Source organism: Globicephala melas, chromosome 8, assembly GCF_963455315.2.
Source record: "Globicephala melas chromosome 8, mGloMel1.2, whole genome shotgun sequence".
Classification (NCBI taxonomy): Eukaryota; Metazoa; Chordata; class Mammalia; order Artiodactyla; family Delphinidae; genus Globicephala; species Globicephala melas.
The window spans coordinates 94139733-94159261 of NC_083321.1; the positions used below are offsets into that span (position 1 = coordinate 94139733).

At 43.9% G+C, this 19529-nt stretch overlaps 1 pseudogene; it reads right to left on the bottom strand.

Annotated features, from left to right (window-relative positions):
- Positions 1–15202: 15202 nt before the first annotated feature.
- On the bottom strand, positions 15203–15558 carry LOC115841383 (large ribosomal subunit protein eL31-like; annotated as a pseudogene).
- Between the last annotated feature and the right edge of the window lie 3971 nt (positions 15559–19529).

Here is a 19529-nt window from a genome sequence, read left to right on the forward strand (position 1 = left end):
ACTAATTATTAGAGAAATGCAAATCAAAACTACAGTGAGGTACCACCTCACACCGGTCAGAATGGCCGGTCAAAAAGTCTACAAATAACAATGCTGGAGAGGGTGTGGAGAAAGGGGAACCCTCCTGCACTGTTGGTGGCAATGTAAGTGGGTGCAACCACTATGGAAGACAGTATGGAGGTTCCTCAGAAAACTAAAAATAGAATTACCATATGACCCAGCAATCCCACCCACTCCTGGGCATCCCAGACAAAACTATAATTCAAAAAGATACATGCACTCCTATATTCATAGCAGCACTATTCACAATAGCCAAAACAAGGAAACAAGCTAAATGTTCACTGACAGATGAATGGATAAAGAAGATGTGGTACCTATATATACAATGGAATACTACTCAGCCATAAAAAAGAACAAAATAATGCCATTTGTAGCAACATGCATGCAACTAGAGATTATCATACTAAGTGAAGAAAGTCAGAGAAAGACAAATACCAGATGATGTCACTTATATGTGGAAGCTAAAATATGGAACAAAGGAAACTCTACAAAACAGAAACAGACTCACAGACGTAGAGATCGGACTTGTGGTTACCAAGGGGGAGGGAGGGAGGGAGAGGGATGAACTGGGAATTTGGGGTTGCTAGATGCAAACTATCACATTTAGCATGGGTAAACAACAAGGTCCTACTGTACAGCACAGGGAACTATATCCAATCTCCTGGGATAAACCATAATGGAAAAGAATATTTAGAAAAGAATGTATATAAGTCTATAAGTCACTTTGCAACACAGCAGAGATTGGCACAGCATTGTAAATCAACTATACTTCAATTAAAAAAGAAAGTTCTAGGCTCTGCTCCACACTTGGCAAATCAGTGGAGGCTGCTCTGGACACGAGGAGGGAGGAGCCTATTCTTAGGGTTGAGTCTCCGAAGAGGGGATGGGGCTGCGTCACGACTCCTCCTTAGCAGGCGTTCCTGGTACCTAGTCCTTCAGATTACGGGAAACTCAAAGCGTGTTGAAAAGCTTAGAGTGTAATGGTAAGAAGCATGCATATGCCTACGACCTGACTTTGTCCTATTTTCTTCAGATTTTGTTTTTAGTACTGAAACATAACAGATCCCCGCTTGTATTCCTGACCCTCAGAGGCGTAGCTGCTCTCCTGAATTTGCAGTTTCCTACTCTCATGTGCGCCTTCACTTTTGCTGTATATATCTACAAACTACGTGTAGTATTGCTTTGCATGCTCTTTTTTATTGTGGTAAAACACACATAACATAAAATTTCCCATTTAACGTTTTCACCATTTTTTATTGTACTGTTCAGGGGCACTGAGTACATTCACCTTGTTGCGTAACCATCACCACTGCCAATCTCTAGAAACGTTTAATCTTCCAAAACTGAAACTCTGTGCTCATTAGTCAATAACTTCCCTAGTCCATCCTACCCCACAACTCCTGGAAACCACCATTGTACTTTCTATCTCTCTGAATTTATGGTTCTTTGTGTAAATAGAGTCATAGAATATTTGTCCTTTTGTGTCTGATTTATCTCACTTAGCATAGTATCTTCAAGGTTCCTTGAATTGGTTTAACAACATATTTCCTCAATGTTGTTGTCAGAATTTCTTTCCTTTTAAAGGCTGAATAATATTCCATTGCATATGTACGCCACGTTTCCCTTATTCATTCATCCGTTGATGGACATTTGGGTTCTTTCCACCTTTTGGCTTTTGTGAATGATGCTGCAGTGAACGTGGGTGTGTAAGTACGCGTTCAAGTATGTGCTTTCAGTTCTTTTGGGGTTGTACACAAAAGTGGAATTGCTGGATCATATGGTGCATATGGGAATTCTATGTTTAATTGTTTCAGGAACCCCTGTACTGCTCTGAATGTTTTAAAATCTTATGTACTGTATATGGGGAGTATTTGTATTGTATCATTTGGCAATTTGATGCTTTTTTTTTTTTTTGTGGTGCTAGTATGTTTCTGAGATTCCACCATGTTAGTACATAGATCTAATCTGAGAATCTGTATCTTTTAACTTACAAGTTTAAGTGTTATCATTATTTGAACCTATTTTTACCATCTTATTCTGTGCTCCTTAATTTCCTCATGGTTTTTTCTTTTTACTTTTTCTTTTGTTTCCTATATTTATCAAATTTAGTGAGCCTCTTTTATTTATTTATTTATTTATTTATTTAGCCATGCTGCGTGACATGTGGGATCTCAGTTCCCCGACCAGGGATTGAACCCATGCCCCCTGCAGTGGAAGCACGGAGTCTTAAGCACTGGACCACCAGGGAAGTCCGAGCCTCTTTTATTATTTTTTCTACTTGTATTCATTCCTTCCTTCATTCATTTGTTTTCTTGTAAATTATAGATTTCATTCCTATTCTTAAGGGCTTTTCTCCCCTTCTTTTCACATGTACACCAACTCTAAAATTAATCAGAAATCTGATTATCCCCTGACGGAGGCAGGGCCTTTGGAATACTTTAACTCCGATTACCTCCACCTTCCATAATCCCATCCAGCATTGCGGGTCTGCCTTAGTTTCTACACCTCCAATTCATCACCATCACTGTTGCAGTTTTCCTCAGTTGGTGCTTATATCCATTTACCCACAGGTTTCCAGTGTGTTTGCTCTTCATTGCTTTTTTTAAAAATTGAAGTATAGTTAATTTATAATGTTGTGTTAGTTTCAAGTGTACACCAGAGTGATTCAGATACACACACACACACACACACACACACATCTCACACTCTCTGAGTTCAATTTCCTTTCTCTTAAAATAGATGTGTTAACAGCTCTAACGCCAGTGATGTTATGGTGAGCTCTTTTCAGTTTTCATCTGAAATGGTCTTTATTTCACTTTCACTTGTTGTGTTGGATTGTCAGCAAAGGTGGCCACCAACAGTTCTGTCCATCCCTGTGAGGCACATGTCACTCCTCCCATAGAGATGGAGTTTATTTTCCCTTCCCTTAAATGCGGGCTGGCCTCGTGACTTGCTTTGATCTGTAGAATGTGGAAGTGACCCTGTGCCAGGTCCAGCCTTAGGTCTTAAGAAGCCTGACTGATTCCACTTTCACCCAGTTGGGTCCAGCCACCGTGAAACTAAGTTCAGTTGCCCACTGGACAGAGGAAGAGGGGGCCTGGAGGATGAAAGATGACCAAGGGCAAGAGAGGCCCACCAGCCACCTGCCATTCCCGTCCTTTCTGCTGAGGATCACGCATGTGAGTGAAGCTACCTTGTTTCCTCCAGTCCCAGATGAGCCATCCCAGCCAACACCACACAGAACGTAAATGAGCTGTCCCCACTCAGCCCCGCCAAATTACAGAACTGTGAGCAAATATACGGTGGTGGTTGCTTTAAGCCACTACATTTTGGAGAGGTTTGTTACGCAGCAATAGGTAACTGGAGCCCTCCTGAGTGGTATTTTATGGGAGTTTGAACTCTAGGGTGAGTTAGTTTTTTGTCAGCACTTTGAATGTAGAATGCCTCTAACTTCTTTCTTCTGTGGCTGCTGGTGAGAAGTCAGCTACGAATTGTTTTCCTTTGTAGGTAATCTGTCAGGTAACTTTTAAGATAATCTGTTTGTCTTTACTGTTCTGCAGTTTCTCTAAAACATATCTGGTATAGGTTCCTTTTTCTTTTTCCTGCTCAGAAATTGTGCTGATACTACTTCTGCCTTCTCCTCCTTTTTACTCCTACAAATATTTTTTGAGTGCCTCTTATGTGCTAAATACTATTCTAAGGGTCGGGGACTAAACAGTGAACAAAAAAGAGACTCTATCCTCACGGGGAGGCTATGTCCCCCTTTTAAGTGAGGGACAGAGCGTGAGAATGAAGCTAGCATACAGAAAAGCAGAGAGGAGCTTCGGGAAAAGCAGATCCTGAATGCATGGCTGAAACCTGCATCATGCCCCACCTAAAAGCAACCCTACTCGTTATATTTTCAGTAATGTTAGCAATGATTGCTCCTTGTTTCTTAAGACAGTTTTAAATGGATTTTTATGTCATTTACAAGTGAAATGGTACCAACTGATATGTATCCCAGCCCAGCCTGACATAGATGTCTGTGAAACTTTACATTCATACCTTCATTTAGTTTATTTTAAAACTAATTCATTTAATTTTTTGTTTCTATTTGATCTTGTTCCAAAAAAGATTTAAGACCATTTACAAAGATGGATAAAACACAAAGTAACATAATTTAGAAGTGTTACTGTGCTTTAAACCTGAAGAGGCATATCTTTCATTAATTTTGAAAAATTCTCAACCGTTATCTCTCAATAGTGCCTCAGCCATTCTCTCTTCTGAAATTGCTGTTAGACAAATGGTGGATCTTCTCATCTTATTCTTTGTGTCACTTAACCTGTTTTTTGTAATTTCTATTTCTTCTTTCTCTGGGTAATTTTCTTAGATCAGTGTTCCAGTTCACTATTTCTCTCTTCATTTGTGTTGAATCTGCTGTTTAGCCTTTTTTTTTTTGAACTTTACATTTCAGTTACCATTTTTTCATTTTTAGAAGTTCTGTTTGGTTCTTTTTCACATGTCTTTTTCACATGTCACACATGTCTATTCATAGTATTTTATTCTTTTCTTATGCTTTCAGTGCCTTACATGCTTCCAGGCATTTTTTTTTTTTTTTTTTTTGCGGTACGCAGGCCTCTCACTGTTGTGGCCTCTCCCGTTGCGGAGCACAGGCTCCGGACGCACAGGCTCAGCGGCCATGGCTCACGGGCCCAGCCGCTCCGCGGCACGTGGGATCTTCCCGGACCGGGGCACGAACCGGTGTCCCCTGCATCGGCAGGCGGACTCTCAACCACTGCACCACCAGGGAAGCCCCCATCCAGGCATTTTAATCATATCTATTCTACAATATCTTTAGAGTCTTCATATAACATCTGAAGTTCTTGGGAGGGAGTCTAATTTTGAGGTTAAGTTTGCTAACTCTTGCTCATAATGATGGCTTATTTCCTCCTTCCTTCCTTCCTTCCTCCCTCCTTTTCTTTCTTTCTGTCTGTCTTTTCTTTTCTTTCTTTCTTTCTTTCTTTCTCTCTCTCTCTCTCTCTCCCTCCCTCCTTCTTTTCTTCCTTCCTTTCTTTCTCTCTTTTCCTCCCTCCCTCTTCTTTTCTTTCTATCTTTCTATCTTTCTTTCTTTCTTTCTTTCTTTCTTTCTTTCTTTCTTTCTTTCTTTCTTCCTTCCTTCCTTCCTTCCTTCCTCCCTCCCTCCCTCCCTCCCTTCTTCCTCCCTTCCTTCCTTCCTTTCTTTCTTTCTTTCCTTCTTTCTTTCTTCTTTCTCTCTCTCTCTCTCTCCCTCCCTCCCTCCTTTTCTTCCTTCCTTTCTTTCTCTCTTTTCCTCCCTCCCTCTTCTTTTCTTTCTATCTTTCTATCTTTCTTTCTATCTTTCTTTCTTTCTTTCTTCCTTCCTTCCTTCCTTCCTTCCTTCCTTCCTTTCTTCCTTTCTTCCTTCCTTTCTTTCTTTCTTTCTTTCTTTCTTTCTTTCTTTCTTTCTTTCTTTCTTTCTTTCTTTCTTTCTTTCTTTCTTTCTTTCTTTCTTTTCTTTCTTTCCTCCCTTTCTCCTTTTCTTTATTTTTTTGTAACTATGGATGGCAAGCTTATGTTCAGTAGGGCTTTATCCTTTGGAATCCCATGTGATCTGGGTTGAGAGCATGATATTCCAAAGTTATTTTGTGATTGCTTCTTTCAAGGACCCCAACAGTATCACACACTATGAAAAGTTTTTTTATGTTATTCCCTTGCTGCTGGATCCCATTTAAATAACGATGATAGTAGTGTAAATTCAAGTCTCAAACATGAAGCACAGAACTGTGTTTAGAAATTCTAAAAGGGAGAATTTCGTTTTCTACCCAGAGCCCAAGCTGAGACATACTTCTTTGCAATTTTCCTGGGCTAGGGAAAAGATGCTTCCCTAGGTCACCTTTTCACTGAGGCTGTAACTCTCTGAGGATTCTGGATCTAGGTGAGGACTCACCTCCACCTTTCTACTTCACAGCCCTTGGGTAGTATTGATTACTACCCTGCAGGATAATTTTGTTTCTGTCCCTTGGTGAATCCTTCTTTCTCATGAGATCAGGTATATATTTAAAAGGATCTTTGCATTTATATGTGGAATCTAAAAACAAAAACAAAAACCTCACTGTGACATCATGGAAAATTTATATATTGATCTCTGCCCCCAGTTCTTGGCACATGGCTCCTAAAACCTTTGTAATTTCCTAAGTGCTAACAGCACTAGAAGCATCTTTTGTTCTATTGAAATGCCTCTGGATGGGTTCTTGGAAGCTCCTGGATGGGGGTTGGTCATCAGAAAGACCAATCAATGATTAGAAGCTTGGAATTTTCAGCCCCACCATCATCCTCCAGAAAGGAGACAGGGGCTGGAAATGAAGTTAATAGTTGATCATTCCTACATGAGTATTCCTCCATAAAATCCCAATAGTAGGGGGCTTGGAGAGCTTCCAGTTGGTGAACACACTGGGAGGTTCTTTAGCAAATTAATTAAACCCAAGGGGGGTGGTCATTGGAACCTCATATCTATAGCCAGTTGGTTGGAAGCACTTGCCTCTGAAGTGTGTGTGTGTGTGGGGGGGGCGGGTAGGGGCAGTCTTGTGGGATGGAACCCTTAACCTGTGGGATCTGATGAGGGGCACTGGGCAGAATCAGTGAAAGGGATAAAAAAGTACGAACTCGGGGCTTCCCTGGTGGCGCAGTGGTTGAGAGTCCGCCTGCCGATGCAGGGGACACGGGTTCGTGGCCCAGTCCGGGAGGATCCCACATGCCACGGAGCGGCTCTGCCCGTGAGCCATGGCCGCTGAGCCTGCGCGTCCGGAGCCTGTGCTGCGCAACGGGAGAGGCCACAACAGTGAGAAGCCCGCGTGCCGCAAAAAAAAAAAAAAAGTACGAACTTCCAGTTATAAAATAAATAAGTCATGGGGATGTAATGTATAGCACAGTGACTATAGTTAATAATACGGTATATCTAAAAGTTGCTAAGAGTGTAGATCTTAAAAGTTCTCATCACAAGAGGAAAAAAAAAAGGATCCTTGTTACATTTTATCCAAAGCTTTAGGCAATTGTTGTGGGAGTGTTTTTTTTTTTTTTTTGCGGTACACGGGCCTCTCACTGTTGTGGCCTCTCCCGTTGCGGAGCACAGGCTCCGGACGCGCAGGCTCAGCGGCCATGGCTCACAGGCCCAGCCGCTCCGCGGCATGTGGGATCTTCCCGGACCGGGGCACGAACCCGTGTCCCCTGCATCGGCAGGCAGACTCTCAACCACTGCGCCACCAGGGAAGCCCTGTGGGAGTGTTTTTGATATTTTCAGAAACAGAAGTCTAGATTGTTTTTTACTCCATTGTCTATCATTCCATTTTTAAAAAGTAATGAAAAATATTAATTTCATTTACTGATATTCTTCTTCTCTTTAAAAATAACTCCTTACATGTTCATTGTAGGAAATTTAGAAACATTTAAATAAACAAAATGAAAATATGCTATAATAATACTTCTATCTTGAGGCAATGTTTTGTTATTTGTTCTTTCAGGCTTTTTTCTAAGCAGATATCAAGATCTCATTATTTTATAATCTGCTTTTTTTTCCATGTAACAACACGTGACGTGTGTTAGTTTTCTACTGCTGTGTAATAAAGCACCACAAAGTTCGTGGCTTAAAACAACACACATTATCTCATAGTTTCTGTAAGTCATAAGTTTGGACACAGCTTACCCGGGTTCTCTGTTTCAGGTGTTGGCTGGGGCTGTGGTCCTATCAGAGGCTCAACTGGAGAAACATTCCCTTCTAAGCTCCCTCAGGTTGTTGGCTGATGGTTGTAGGGTCCCCATTTTTTGCTGGTTGTCAGCCAGGTGGCACTCAGCTCCTCGAGAGTCCTGGTAGTCCTTGCCACATGGCCCTTTCACAACATGGAAGCTTCAAAACCAGCACTAGAGAGAGAGTCTCCAACCCTGAGATGGCCTAGACCCTCTTTCGAAGGCTTTCAACTGGTTTGGTCAGGCCCATCCATCCACGATAACTTCCCTTTGGACTACTTCAAAATCAACTGATTTGGGACCTTAATTACATCTGCAAAATCCCTTCATCTTTGTCACATTCTATTGGCTACAAGCAAGTCACAGGACCTAGTCAAGGGGAGCGGATTACACAGGGTGCGAACATCAGGGGGTAGGAATCATGAGGCCCACCCTAGGGTCTGTCCACCACAATGTGTTTATCTTTCCATGTCATTATGTATTCTACTTCCAAGTAATGTTAACAGCCCCGCCACATTCTATTATATGGATGTACCATAACTTATTTAACCAATGCTTTATCACCAGACACTTAATAAACATAAACATTTAAATTCATTCTTTTTTTTTTTTATAACAAACAATGCTAGAGAGAGCACCTTTGTACTGATATCCTTATAAACAGTAGTATTCTTTCCTCAGAATAAATTCCTCAACATGGAATCGGAGGGTCAAAGAATTCACAAAAGGTTAGGCTTTTGATACCAATGAACTCACCTTCTGTATAGCAGAGGACAATTCCCATGCTGTAAAGTGAAGCAGCAGTGGTTAGTGGTGGTAATGGCCTGGGTGAGGTACTCGTTCTCACTTGAAAGTCAAATAATGCCCACGCTCTGGAAAGTGTGTGCTTGTGGTTGCACGACCTGCCTCATAGAAGCTGGGGAAGGGTTTGTGTCTACGGTCTCACACATTCACGTGTCTTGATTGTGGGCGAAGCTGAGACTGAGAGCTCTTGGTGGCAACAGCTGCAGCTGCACCACTGTCCCCAGCACACTTCACATCTGCCCGAGGCCCCTGGTTTGTCTATATTCACCCAGAATGCATGTGACTTCCAGTGGTGCGAGCTGACCTGGAAGGTGCCCCAAAGAGCATTCCACCTGTCCCAGAGAGGAGCCCAAATGTAATAACTTCCCAGCAGGCTGGGTCCCCAGATTTTGTGGGGCCTGAAGCTTAAACAATTTGGAGTCCTTCTTTAAGAAAAAAAATCAAATTATGAATACAAAGCTAGGTGCAGAGCTGTTGAGGGGCCCTGGGGTAACATGTCATTGACTTGGCAGGAAATCTACTGCTGCTGACCACGACTAGGTTTGCCCTGCCTGGAGTCCAGTTTTGTTTGTTTCCAAACATCTTAAATGAGACATGTTTCTTTCTTGCCTTTTGTAGGTGTATTAAAATTTAAGAATTGAGCAGGACTTCAATAAAATAGTCATTGGGGGCAAAATTTCTCTAGTTTAACCCTTCTCTGCTCAAATCACTCACATGCATGGCAGGAGCACAAAAGTTTTTCAAACCCCACTAGCCTTGTTTACAGTGCAGAGTCTGGTGTGATGGGGAGGGTGAAGGGGCAGTGGGAGGGGAGAGGGATTCTTCTAGCATTTATTGAGCCTGTACCAATCACTGTTCTAGGTGATTACATTGTCTTATTTCACCCTTTTGCCTGCCATGGTGCAGACACTCCTAGGGGGCTCAGAGCAGCTCCTATTTAAAGGGAAAAGATGCCAGGACACCACAAGTTGAAGTTCAACCATGAAACTGTTAGCAGAGAAATTTTGGCATAAAACCCACTGCACCAGTCAGTCTCCCAACAGGAAGCAGATGGCACATTCAAAATAGGATAATTTGAGGAGGGTTTATTTACAAAAAAAAGACATGGGTGTTGGGGAACCACAAGGATAGGGCAGTAACCCAAGTTTAGCGGCAGCGAAGTATTGCCATCGAGACTGGAAGGGAGGTTGGGGGGGAATAGCTGCTGGCATCCACAGGGAGAGAGCTGTGCCTCAGGGCCCCGGGGAGAGGAGACGTGGTCACTGGTTGCGGAACACAGCCAGCTCACAGAGAGGAAATAACTAACCTGACCTCAGCTCCTCTCTCTCTCTCTCTGATCTCCTGTGGGCCTCCACCAGGACACTCAAGACACAGGATGTGGACCACACAGGTCAGCCTCCTGGGCCAGAGGCAATGTCAGGGGGTGGGTAGAGGGTTCTGGATGAGCAAACAAAAGGTAAATGTCACAGTCCACCCTTTTGGCCCTTAGCATCCACTCTAGACCTTCGTTCATGGGAAAGGCTTGTCTCTCCAACACAAGGGACTCAGAAAGTCCCACCAGCTACTGTATCATCATGGGATGACGCCAGCTAGTCATGCTGTAGCTGAAATCACTGGTGTTCTTCAGATAAGGTAAGAAAAAGAAACAATTGAGGTTCATCAAATGTCCTGCTACATCCCCATCTCTATAGCTGACCCCAAGGCCAAGGTAATCTTAGCTACCTTCTTACACCTTCCATTCTCTGTTTTCCTTAACCTCTGCTGGCACCTTTCTTGACAGGGTTCTTAGACCCACGCATCTTGCCTACAGGGAAATGGCCCCATATATTGGCCACAAGTTTGAGGCATATACTGTATCTTGCAGGATGGCATCCTACTCTTGGAGGATGCTGTCTCTCAGCAGATAATTCCACCATCTTATCAAGGCAGACTCTTCCAGGGTGCTCAATGAGACCAGGTGCAAATCATGAATCTCACTGTAATCGATAAACAAGGCTGGCAGTCAGTGCAAACCTTCCTGAAAGTCATCAGAACCATGGTCATAAAGCAACACAATTAATCATGTCAAGGAAGAAAAATGCACAACCCAAAAGTTGCAAGATATGTTTTATTCGGGGACCTTATTGAGGGCTATAGTCTTTCAGATAGCTTGGAGGAGCTGCTCCGAAGAGATGAGGGAGATATAGGCATTTTTGCTGAAAAGACAACAACAACAGCATGTAGTTGAATATAAAAATATTACTGTTGGGCTTCCCTGGTGGCGCAGTGGTTGAGAGTCCGCCTGCCGATGCAGGAGACACGGGTTCGTGCCCCGGTCTGAGAAGATCCCACATGCCACGGAGCGGCTGGGCCCGCGAGCCATGGCCGCTGAGCTTGCGCGTCCGGAGCCTGTGCTCCGCAACGGGAGAGGCCACAACAGTGAGAGGCCTGCGTACCGCAAAAAACAAAACAAAACAAAACAAACCCCCCAAAATATTACTGTTAATCACAGAAAACAGCCATCTCAATGATTTTAGTGCTTTTCTCTGTATGGGAAGATGCAAGAGTCTGGACTCATGGAAATTATTCCTTACTTATGCATCTTAACTATCTAAGGTCATGTAGGGTCAGGCCATTCATGTATGGCTCTTCTCTTGCTCTCTGTACATCTCCTGCTCGACCAGGCCCTGCTTCACTCACATGACTATCCAATCCTATTAATTATAGGGCTTAATCAGTAAGTATCTACATGCTTGCCCCCTGCCCCAGCCTCTGGTTTCCCTGGTAACTGACGAGCCAATCTTACGTCAATTCCCCTTATAAATGGTAGCCTCCTTCTCCCCCGAGTGTTGAGGATTACAGCTATGGCCTGCCTCCTGCCTGCCTCCTGCCTGCCTCCTGCCTGCCTCCTGCCTGCCTGCCTGCCTGCCGTACACAGTAGGGTGTCACTCCAGGACTTCTGCTTCAAACGTGTAAGATCCCTTATCCAATAAACCATTGATGTCTCTGTCACTGTCTCCGGGTTCTTTCTTCGGTCTCCAGGCTGGGCGACTACAAGGCTTGCAAGCCTGCAGTGTGGAGCCCAACAATTGGCAAGTCAGCCTGGAGGCCGAGGAAACTCCCTTGAGCACTGAGATGTCAGGAAATAGGGACGGGGAACGGAAAGTTGCAGGGACAATCCCATCCACTAGTACATGGTGCCCTGTGGCAGCTGACTACCACGGGAGATGTCTTTCTCTTCCATTATATTGACGATATCCTGTTAAGCTCAGAGTCTAGTTTTAAAGTAGCAGCCGCATGCTGCTGGTTCATCTGACTGCATGTGGATGGCTGGCAAGGACCCGGATTATCTACAAAATACAAGCATACTCCCAACCCACCACCCCTAAACAATTACAGACACAGGCTTTAGTGATATTAGCTCAGGTACGGGCTTGTAAGTTGGACATGGCCAGTTACCCAGAAGGGTTTGGCTGGGGCCTGTTGCAATGGCAAAATAATAAGAGTACCCTTGGGCTTCTGGTCCCAGCTATGGAAGGGGGCAGAGCAATGATACAGTGTGATGGGACAACAGCTACGGCCGTCTACAATGCAGCACAACAGGTAGAAGAGCTTACAAAAGGCCTACTCGAGTTGTCGAGCAATGCAGAAAACCACTATTCTGCTCTAGAATGTCTGTGTGCGACATACAGGACCCCCATGGACATCAATCGCGACAAAGGAATCCACTTTACTGGCCATGAGGTTCAGGAATGGGCTGATATAAATGCCGAACACTGGCTTTTCCACGTGCCCTACAACCCCACTGTTGCCGGGCTAATTGAAAGGACGAATGGACTTAGTCAACCACTGAGATGGTTACTCTCAACATGCGGACCAGAGGCTAACTCAAGCCCTACAGACTACAACTGGACATCCCAGTGCTCACTCTATGTTAACCTGGAGGCAACTAGTCAGCACAGCCCAGGTTCAGCTGCTGACCACCGAAGGGCTGCTGTCAAACATGCATCAGGACAATCACTCCCTTTTGTCCTTGCTACAAGATCTACCCCCAGGAGAACACATTACAAAATGACCCTGGAACTGGCAGGTAAGTCCCTAGGAGTTTGGACTTGCTGCGCTGTGGGGACTAGGGTTAGAAAGGCACTTACACCTGTCTTCTTCCTGGCCCCACCTAAGGCTACGAAGGTAATTAACCCGGGCCCCCTAAGGGAGAAAGGCACCATTACAGTAAGCCTGGGGTCTGTTTTTATAGCACCTCTCCACTTGGCACTGGCCGTGGGGACTGAGGGCGGACAGGCGGTGTGGTACTGCAGGCCAGGACGAAAACCACCGGCAGGGATGGTGTTATCTCAGGGTGCTGTTACTGCTTGGATTTTGCTTAATGGTCATGATCGTCCCTGTATTGTGCCTGTTAAACATCTTACATTTTGTCCCTCGTCTGAGCAGAGGGAATCTGTTCATGGACTGGGTGACAGTGGCTTCACTGAGAAATGAGTTCGGTTGCTGGGTCTACAGCAAGATGCCATTGTCATCTGCTTTTGGACTTCCATGAAAAACTAACCCAATAAGTGCCTGGCTTCCTCTTTGTACTCTTTAGCTGCTGGTGTCTGTACTGCCTTTGTGGTATCTGGTTGCAGTGCCCCCTACATACCTGACCCCAGGAACATCGCAGGAGAGGGGGAACCAAGATCGTAAGGGTCAGCCAGGGTGTGTAGGGGTGGAATGTACGGTCAGGCCATTCAGGATGGCTGTTCTCTTGCTCTCTGTACATCCCCTGCTCAACCAGGCCCTGCTTCACTCAGGTGACTCTCCAATTCTCTTAATCATAGGGCTTAATCAGTAACAACTATCTACATGCTTGCCGCCTGCCCCAGGTGCTGGTTTCCCTGGTAACTGACTAGCCGACATTACGTCAATTCCCCTTATAAATGGTAGCCTCTTTTCCGCCCTCTGCCTGCCGTTTTTTCTCAGTGGAGTGTTGCTCAAGGACCTTTTGCTTCAGACGTGTAAGAGCCCCCATCCCATAAACCACTGATGTCTCTGTCATTGTCTCCAGGTTCTTTCTTTGGTCTCGAGGCTGGGCAACTACAAGGCTTGCAGGCCTGTGGGGTGCAGCCCAGCAGGCCAGTATCCTGTCTTTCTCCACCCTGAATTCCCTTCAGGGCACATGGTCAGGCCAGCTACAGTGGCTGATGGCTTGTGGGTGGGCAATGTTCATTGTTTACTGAAATGGCAGGCAAAATACTTTTGTCTGCAGTCATTGTTCCATGGTTTGACCAAGGATCAGTGCCATGCAAAGGACACTAAACACCTCAGGCCGATTCCAGGCCTATTGGAATTGACCTTTACGACACAGGCACAGTCCTCCATTACCAGGTCATGAGGAACTCCCTGAGGCCATAGGTCTATGTAGGCAGCACTTTAAAAGGTTGCAGTAACTTAGTAGAGACCCTGTGATCATCTAGATGTGGCCCCAGATCCACATGGTTGGAAACACTGGATGACTTTTAGGCTCTGTGGCTCATGTGGTAACTGCACTTACCTGTCTCTGAAGGTTAAACACCTGTCCTTTGCCACTCAGTCTCCATTATTTCCACTGAATTTAGGGAACCCAATTCCAACACCCCCACTGTCTTCTCCAGCAGCTGTGATGGAGTTCAAGGATGCTCGTCTCATCTCACCAATTCATTTCTTAATACCTTAGTGAAAGGCGCGTCTTTTAGCCTTCGCAGGTGGTACAGGTAGGGAAGGCTGAGCAGGTTGCATCTAACAGATCCATTCTAATTCATTCATTTCCTGGATCCTTAGGATTCCTTTATTGATGACCTTATGCCCGGGGAAGACCTGGCATTTCGACCTCATTAATTGTAGGCAGGTGGTTCTCACAATCAACTGAAGGTTTTGTAAAACACAAATTGCTGGGCCCTTGCCCCCTTAGTTTCTGATTCAGGAGGTCTGAGTTGGGGTTTGAGAATCTGCAATTCTAAGAACTTCCAGGGAAGTTCTTAAGAACCCCTGCTGTAGGTCACCAATAAGTCCAGGCTTTAATTAGGCAATTTAACAAACGATCAGTGCTACTCGAGTTTGTTTCAGCCAAAATATTAGGTGACCGCACCCATGTGGTGGAGTTTGACTCGATCAAGCCTTCTATTCCATCCCCTCTAGTCCTACGTGTTGGTAATTCACTCCCATGTGTATCCCCCTAGGTTCTTGCTAATATAGATTAGCAAGATCTTGTAACTCTTTGATGTATATAGGGCTGTTCCTCTCTGAGTGGGTTACCTTAGGGTCTCATCTTGGGCCTGGAGGCGAAGAGAGGTGGTGCCTGAAGAGACAGCTTGTGAGACAATCAGCTATTGCGGATACAGCCATCTTACAGACTTTACACAGAGAAAAGTTTCCTCCTTGGTAGGGGGGATTGAGCAGGGTTGGGAAAGTTGGAGGTGATGTATTGAGGGGAATTTGGAGCCTCAGAGGTTTACTTCAGACACGAAGAAACTTTATTCACCCTACAACATTAGAATATGCAAATGTCCCCAGCCCAACCTAATTCCAAGAGAGACATTAGTTTCAATAAATGAAACTAATGTTTTTACCATTCTATAATTTTATTGGACAATCAGCAATTAGTTCTCATCCACATTAACTGTAGATTTTTGAAAGTGGTGACAGGTACATAGGTACCAATGTATAGAGCTTGTTTGAATCTTCATTACATTTTCTCGACAACCGCACACGGGTAAGGTATGGGACATTCCTTATTCCTTTGGTCCAGACAGCTTTGAGCCTGACGTCAATGCGTACATGTGGAGTTCCCATCGCCTTCCAGATTTCTTTGAGTGCCGGAGGGGCATCCTTCTTGAAACCCACTCCGTGGACGTGCTTGTGAACGTTGATAGTGTATTCTCTGGTTACCACCTTGTTGATGGCGGACCGGCCCTTCTTCTTCTTGTCACCCTTCTTTGCAGGAGCCATCCTGCCGGGCCATAAAACAAACTTTTTACTTTAGAATAGATGTAGTTAGTTCTTTACCTATGCTGCACGGCATGCAGGATCTTAGTTCCCAGACCAGGGATCGCACCCAGGCCCTCTGCAGTGGAAGCGTGGAGTCCTAACCACCGGACTGCCAGGGAATTCCCTAGAATAGTTTTAGATTTACAGAAAAGTTGCAAAGGTAGTACAAAGAGTTTTCATGCACCCCACACCCAGTTTCCCCTATAATTAATAGCTTATTGTGTTGGCCAAAAAGTTCATTCGGGTTTTCCCCTTGCAGAAAAACCCAATCGAACTTTTTGGCCAACCCAATACATTTGTAACTGATGAACCAACATTGATACATTATTAGTAACTAAAGTCCACCCTTTAGTTACTAAAAGATTTCCTCAGTTTTTCACTTATGCCCTTCTTTGTTCCACGAGCCCACATTGCGTTTAGTTGTAACACCTCCTTAGGCTCCTCTTGGCTGTGACAGTTTCTCAGACTTTTCTTGTTTTTGAGGCCCTTGGTAGTTTTGAGGCGTATTGGCCAGACATTTTTAGAATGTCCCTCAATTTGGGGTGTCTGATATTCTTCTCATGGTTATATTGGAGTTGTGGATTTGGAGGAGGAAGACCACAGAGGTAAAGTGCTGTTCTCATTACATCATATCAAGGACACATATGTCATCATGGCTTTTTACTGTGGATCCTGACCAGGATCACCTGGCTGAGTCATGTTTGTCAGGTTCCTCTGCCATCAAGCGATTCTTTTCCTCTCCCCTCTCCATAATGTCCTCTTTGGAAAGAATTCACTATGTACAGCCCACATGTAGAAGAGTGGAGAAGGTTCAAGGTTTCTAGCCTGGTTTATGTATGCCCAAATGCCCCATCCCATATCTCAGGGGCTCCTCCCTCCCTACCAGTTTTCTGTAATGTGAGAGACCTGGTAGGTTGTGCATTCCAACTGGTGCTGTGGCTCTATAATCCTTACTGTCAGACCCAGGTCTTGGTCTTCAGCTGTTTGTGCCCTATGACTACATATGACTCCTTCAAAGCTTCCCTTAAGGCCTCTGCTTCTCTCTGCGTGCTCTGTTTTTTCTTAAGAGCTTTACTAGGTATAACTGACCTGCAATAAATTACACGTATTTAGGGTGCTTAATTTACTATTTTAACATGTATACACCTGTGAAACCATCATCACAATCAAGATAATGAACACATCTGTCACTCCCAGAAGTTTCCTCATGTAACTTTATAACCTTCCCCTCCTTCCCACCTCTTCCCCAATAGGCAACCACTGACCTGCTTCTTGTCCCTGTAAGAGTGCATTTTCCAGAATTTTATTGTTTATTTTATTATTTTTTAAAAATTAAAATATAGTTGATGTACAATATTGTTAGTCTCATGTATACTACATGATTATCTGACATTTGCATACATTAGGAAATGATCACCATTGTAAGTCTAGTAACCATCTGTCCCCATACAATGTAATTACAATATTATTGACCATATTCCTTATGCTGTATATTCCATCCCATGGCTTATTTATTTTATAAGTAAAGATTTGTATCACTTACTTCCCTTCACCTATTTCACCCTTACCACCTTCCCCTCTGGCAACCACCAGTTTGTTCTCTGTACCTATGAGTCTGTTTCCATTTTGTTTTGTTTTTTAGATTCCACAGATCATACAGTATTTGTCTTTCTCTGTCTGACTTATTTCAGTTAGCATAATATCCTCCAGATCCATCCATGTTGTACAAATGGCAAGATGTTTTTCTGGTTGAGGAATATCCCATTCACCACATGTTTATCCATTCTTCTATTGACGGACACTTAAGTTGCTTCCGTATCTTGGTTATTGTAAATAATGTGGCAATGAACATTGGTGTGCATATATTGTTTTGAATTAGTGTTTTTGTTTTCTTTGGGTAAATTACCCAGAAGTGAAATTGCTGGATCATGTGGTAGTTCTAGTTTTAAAATTTGGGGGGAAACCCCATACTGTTTTCCACAGAGGCTGCACCAATTTAAAATCCCACCAACAGTGCACAAAAGTTCCCTTTTCTCCACATCCTCGCCAACAATTGTTATTCGTTGTCTTTTTGGTGATAGCCATTCTGGCAGGTGTGAGGTGGTGTCTTATTGTGGTTTTGATTTGCATTTCCCTGATGATTAGTGATGTTGAGCATCTTTTTGGGTGTCTGTTCTGGCCATCTGTATCTTCTTTGGAGAAGTGTCTATTCAGGTCCTCTGCTCATTTAAAAATTTTTAAAAATTTTTTATTTTTGGCTGCATGGGGTCTTAGTTGCGGCACATGGGATCTTCATTGAGGTGTGAGGGATGTTTTGTTGCAGCGCGTGGGCTCTTCATGGTGGCGCACGGGGTTCTCTCTAGTTGTGGTGTGCAGGCTCCAAAGTGCGAGGGCTCTAGTTTGCGGCATGCAGGCTCTCTAGTTGAGGCACGCAAGATCAGTAGTTGTGGCGTGTGGGCTTAGCTGCCCTGTGGCATGTGGGATCTTAGTTCCCTGACCAGGGATCGAACCCACACCCCTTGCATTGTAAGGTGGATTCTTTACCACTGGACCACCAGGGAAGTCCATGCCCTTTTTTTTTTTTTTTTTGCGGTATGCGGGCCTCTCACTGTTGTGGCCTCTCCCATTGCGGAGCACAGGCTCCGGACGTGCAGGCTCAGTGGCCATGGCTCATGGGCCCAGCCGCTCCGCGGCATGTGGGATCTTCCCGGACCGGGGCACGAACCCGTGTCCCCTGCATCGGCAGGCAGACTCTCACCCACTGCACCACCAGAGAAGCCCCATGCCCATTTTTTAATCAGGTTGTTTGCTTTTTGATGTTGTCTGAGTTCTTTGTATGGTTTGGATATTAACCCCTTATTAGATATATTATTTGCAAATATCTTCTCCCATTCAGTAGGCGACCTTTTCATTTTGTTGATAGTTTCCTTCACTATGCAAAACCCTAGTTTGATGTAGTGTCATTTGCTTATTTTTGTTTTTGTTTCCCTTGCCTGAGGAGACAGATCCAAAAAAATGTTAAGACTTACATCAAAAAGCATACTGCCTGTGTTTCCTTCTAGGATTTTGATGCTTTCAGATCTTACATTTAAGTCTTTAATCCATTTTGAGTTTATTTTTGTATATGGCTTAAGAAAGTAGTCCAGTTTGATTCCTTTGCATATAGCTGTCCAGTTTTCCCAACACCATTGATTAAAGAGGCTTTTTCCCCACTCTATATTCTTACCTCCTTTGTCATAGATTGACCATATAATCGTGGGTTTATTTCCAGGCTCTCTATTCTGTTCCATTGATCTGCTTTTGTGCCAGTACCGTACTGTTTTGATTACTGTAGCTTTGTAGTATAGTTTGAAATCAGAGAGCTAATACCTCTAGTTTTGTTATTCTTTCTCAAGATTAATTTGGATATTAGGGATCTTTTGTGTTTCCATACAAATTTTAGAATTATTCTAGTTCTGTGAAAAATGTCTTTGGTAATTTGATAGGGATTGCATTGAATCTGTAGACTGCCTTGTGTAGTATGATCATTTTAACAGTATTAAATCTTCCAATCCACGAGCACAGTATATTTTTCCCTCTGTTTGTATCCTCTTCACTTTCTTTCATCAACATCTTATAGTTTTCAGAGTTAGATTTATTCCTAGGTACTTCATTCTTTATGATGCAACTATAAATGGGGGTGTTTTCTTAATTACTCTTCCTTTCTTTCTTTTTTTTTTTTGGCCGCACTGGGTCTTCATTGTGGCGTGCAGTCTTCTCTCTAGTTGCAGTACAAGGGCTGCTCTCTAGTTGTGGTGCATGGGCTTCTCTAGTTGTGGCCTGTGGGCTTCTCATTGCAGTGCATGGACTTAATATCCCACATGCTGCGGGGCAACTAGTTCCCCCACTAGGGATTGAGTCTGTAACCCCTGCATTGGAAGGAGAATTCTTAA